The sequence below is a fragment of the Acipenser ruthenus genome, unplaced genomic scaffold (assembly GCF_902713425.1).
Source record: "Acipenser ruthenus unplaced genomic scaffold, fAciRut3.2 maternal haplotype, whole genome shotgun sequence".
Taxonomy (NCBI): domain Eukaryota; kingdom Metazoa; phylum Chordata; class Actinopteri; order Acipenseriformes; family Acipenseridae; genus Acipenser; species Acipenser ruthenus.
The window spans coordinates 12,657-17,584 of NW_026708397.1; positions in this window are offsets into that span (position 1 = coordinate 12,657).

Sequence of the window (4,928 nt, forward strand, 5' to 3'; positions counted from 1 at the left end):
GTCATTTACACATTGCAGGCAAAGAGCCAGCTGCTATAGAGCTAAAATGTTTCTTGCTCTTATGTTCTTAGCTTGCTTTTTTGCCAGGATTTTAAATAAAATAGCATTTTTTTAATAGACTGTTTTTTTTGGGGGGGGGGGGGGGGGGTAATTATTATTTTTTTTAATTGAAAAGAATGGGTAGAAACTTTAAACTTAAAAACTAAACAAATCAAGTGCAGAGACATCATCATAATCGTTCAGTAATTGTAAAAATAATTGTGTTTCTTATTTGCTCCACGTCTGCCAGCTTGTTTTTATCATCAGAGCATGCGCATTAAACAATGTGACGTCACTGGAATGGTGAAGAAGGGCGCTAGGACCAGAAACACGCTCGTTACGGTTTACATGCAAGTGAGCGTGTCATGAGAGTAAAAAATAAAACCACCTCTAGAGAGCGAGCGAGCGCGTCATGCGAGTAAAAACTTCTTAAAAGTCGACTTAAATCCTTTTCCATAGTGTTTGTCGCATATATTTTCTAATTCGCATAAGTTTTACCAAGCTTAAAAGTTGAATGGAAAAAGCCCTATAGGTGCCTAACCCTTTGGGCAGAAGGGGAGTGTGCCCACCCACTTTGAATATAAGGGGGGCAATCTATATATTTTGTCCCACCACTTTTTCATATACACATTATACTATGTTTAACATTTTATAAAAAAACGTTGTTTATTATGTGAATGGCGGGAATGGCGGTCAAGAGAGATGAAGATGTTTTATTACTACCAAAAACTCTTAGATAAATGTAAGGAAGAGGGAGTATCAGACCATTATTAAAAAATTAAATATGAAGTTATCAGGTTAATCTTGCTACGGAGCCATGAAAGAGTTCAAGTTCAATTCCAACCAAAATCTTTTATTTTTTAAATTAGATTAAGTAATAGTACCTCTAGCAAATGGCTTTTCAGAATCACATCAGCCTGATTTTACTTTTCTTGTCTACTTGCTAATAATTTAAACTCCCATTCATTTAATAATAAACATTTACGGTACATTATGTCCATAAATTATTCTAAAAATGTTGAAATAAAAAAAGAAGCTCATTGTTTACAATTATTTATCCACTGGCTGTCCATTTTAGTATCATAAACAAGTTATTATGCATTGTGCAAAATATTTAATGAATATTGTTTGCATTTTTATAATCTCGTTTAAATGCTTTTTTTTCCAGATTTATTTTGCCTGGTTTAAAACGCTGCTCAGCTTTTATATCCCTGTCAGCCTTTTGAATTATGATGTCATTATCCTTTCATTGGGGAAAACACTTGTCTATGTTTGTTAACCCTTATGAAAATACATACAATACTTCTATAGAATTCTATAGAAGACCTATAGGCTATTGTATTGAACCTATAGGTTTTTATAGAGAATTGGGACATTTGGCTTATAGGCTATAGAAACCTATAGGTGCCTATAGAGAATTGGGACATAGAAACCTATAGGTTATGTTCATAAGGGAATATTAATGACGTACTTAAAAAGTGTGCAAAATGCACAGAATTGCTAACATGTGTATTTTTGTTCAGGTGTATCTGTTGCTGTCATAAAAGTACTGTAGTGCTGCATCAGCATGGACTGAGCTATCGTGAATCATGCTACTTTCACGTTGTGTACTGTATATATTTAAGCTATTTCAGTTTGCTGTTATTTACACAGGCTGAAAAACAAAAGGCTTAGCATCAGTGGAGGTCTGCCGCTTAAAGACATGACAATAACACATTTCAGATAGTTATAATGCTTGCAGACTAGCGTAGCAGGCAATCCAATGTTATTCATTTCTGTCTAAATGGGTCTGCTGAAATACTTAAAAACCAGCCCAATTCAGTAGAGGGGAAGAAGAGCAGGTGCCTCAGCATGAGGCAGAAGAATCTCAGGTAGGGATGGGGATTTAGGTAGTTAAGTAAAAGTAGGTATTGTCAAATGGTTTTGCACACAAAATGACTGGATCTTACAATCTCTCTTTTAAATCAGACCAGGGATTCAATTAACCCAACTTGGTTATATTAAAAAGGGATTCATGTTTAGATTTCAAATACAAACGTGTGTATTTACTAATAATTTAAGCTCACATTCATTTAATAATAAACATTTAGGTATATTATGTACCTGAATGACTAAAAAATGTAGAAATAAATGCTGATTGATAAAAAGCATGACTCCGTATTTACCAATGTAGCTCATTATGATATACAGAAATCTCTTAGGTCAGGGGCAGGTACATTTTACATACTTGGTGCATCGATTTTTGCATTTATTTATTTATTTTGGTGCCTAAGGAGGCGGGAAGTGGGAGTGTTGTTGGTGCAGCAGAACACACAACTGTACTCTTGTTAACATATGAGCAGTGTATGGTTGATCTGCACTGCCTGTAGTGTCATGAATTAGCTGTTTCAACCAATTAGCATTGCTGTGTGAGGGCTGCCATTTAGTTTTTCAACCAATTAGCACTAAGCATTGCCATGTGCGGCCTGGTTCTTATTGTTTCAACCTATCAGCACCACATTGCACTGCTATAGGGAGCGTTTACTTTCCAAAAGTCTGCTTTTGCTGTGATAATTGAGCTCAGTTATGTTGATGAAAAACATGAAAAACTGTAGCATCAGCACTACATTTAAAACAAAGCCGAGCAAGGAATGTTTTAACTGTTGACATACATATGCCAGTATATCTATATCAATAAACAAGCCATATTATAACATTTTGTACATGTTATTGTTGGTTTTGCACATCCCTTTAATAAGCTGCATGTTGGAATTATAGGTACTGTACAGCATTGTGCAGATAGGCCACAAACTGGTTTTGCCATTTGGTTTACTTGTGTTTGTACTTAATAAATGCTCAGTTAGTAAATATTCTATATATTATGTTGAAACACCTGAAAATGATTGAACAGTAAAAATATGTTTTACCAGAGTTTTACCATTCTTTACCTTTACCCCCCCACTTTTAAACAAAGTTCGGTGCCCGTGTTGTAACTAATACAGCCCCCCCCCATAAAATGCTGTTTTCAAATATTAAAAAAACATTTGTGTATATAAATGTAATTTGTAGACCAAAGTGATTTTCCGTTTTAAAATTACTCTTTTCCATTTGATAAGTCATTTCCATGTTTTCCATCTAATATACCTATTAGACCTACTTGTTATTTATGCACTGGACTTTTACTTTCAAGCTACGTTGTTTAAGTAAATGCCAATATTATTTATTGTTATTTGTGTTTATTTCAATCAAGCAACAGTTAACAGAATTAAAAAATATATTAAAAATGAAAGAAAAAAAATAACACAACTTACTGTAGAAATCGCATTAATGTTTACAGAAAATGCAAGAGAAAGAAACTTCACAAGCACATTTTTTAAAATGTATTATTTATTTATTTATTAATGCACTTGTGTATTCTCGGACTCGGTAGTTAACATCATGGGAAAGTACGTATACTCAGAATCTTGGAAGACAACAAATAAATGCAAGGACAGGTTGGTTCCATGAATATTTTTAGTTTTTGTGAAACTAAAAATATTTACTACCAATTAATACCGCTTCTTATATTTAGGAATTGCTTCACATTTTTCTCTTCTGGCTCACTTGGTATTGTGGTATCTATACACGATAATGTGACTGTTTGTTTTTGTGCATGAAATATCATTTCTCTCTTTCATTGGTGTCTGGTTCTGTCTTTCACCACTTTTTTCTGTGTAATAAATTATTGCAAAACCAAACAGTTTGCTTAAATATGTGGACTTCACCTACTTTGAACTGTACTGTGTGCTAAGACAAGTTTGTGGTTTTACAATTCTAATATAAATAATTTTTTTGTAATTACTTTGCATAGATACATATAAGTAACTTTTACTTGCTCTTCAAATCTCTTTAAATTACACTTATTTTGAATTGTGGGTGCCTATTAAGGCACATATTTAGGCCCAGGATATGCCGTTTTAGACCCCTGCAAAACCCTAAAATTCATTTTTGGTGGGGGTGTTGCCACCTGCACCCGCTCTGGGGGAGGACCCCCATACCCACCTGCCTTCTACTTAGGATTTCTAGCCTCCTGCTTTAAATGAAAATGAAAAGATTGTTCATTAGTGGAAGATGGTGTTTTTATTTGTTTTACTTTATTCCCCCAGTTTGCAAACAGAGGCACAATTCATTCAAATAAATACAATACAAATCAATTTATAACAAGCAGCAAAACTTCTTTAAAACAGGCTGATAGACTCTGCAGTACTGTACCATACAAAAAACCCCAAACAACTCTATACTAAAAATAAAATAAATAAAAAAAATTATAGTGGAAAATTCTGCCTGTCATGCAGTACTAGTCAGTTTCATTTTGAACAAACTTTTTTTTTTGTAGCCATAATGTGCTAAGCAACTGGGCCATCACTGGTTTATTTCATCCTGTTACAGACGCTGTTGTGTACGCTTGCTCCTTTTGATGATAATTTTGGACAATCCCTAAAAACATATTATTCTGTAGAAATTTGTCCTAGTTTCCAAAGTTTTTTTTTAAATGTGAGAATCATTTTCCTTGATTGTTTATATTGTATTATTATTATTATTATTATTATTATTATTATTATTATTATTATTATTATTATTATTATTTATTTCTTAGCAGACACGCTTATCCAGGGTGATTTACAATTGTAAGCAAATACAATTCAAGTATCACAGTACAAGTAATAATACAAGTAATAATACTAATACAATAATACATTGTACCATTATTACAGCCATATTGAAATGTATCTCTATTGTTTTCTAACTTGTTTACAGTGACTTTAATAGGCAAATACCTGAGCCAATGCTTACCCTGGTTATCCAAGTCACAGCCAATCACTGGTACAATAACACTGTTGCTATCAGGTATCTATTCAGTTCCTGTGCTC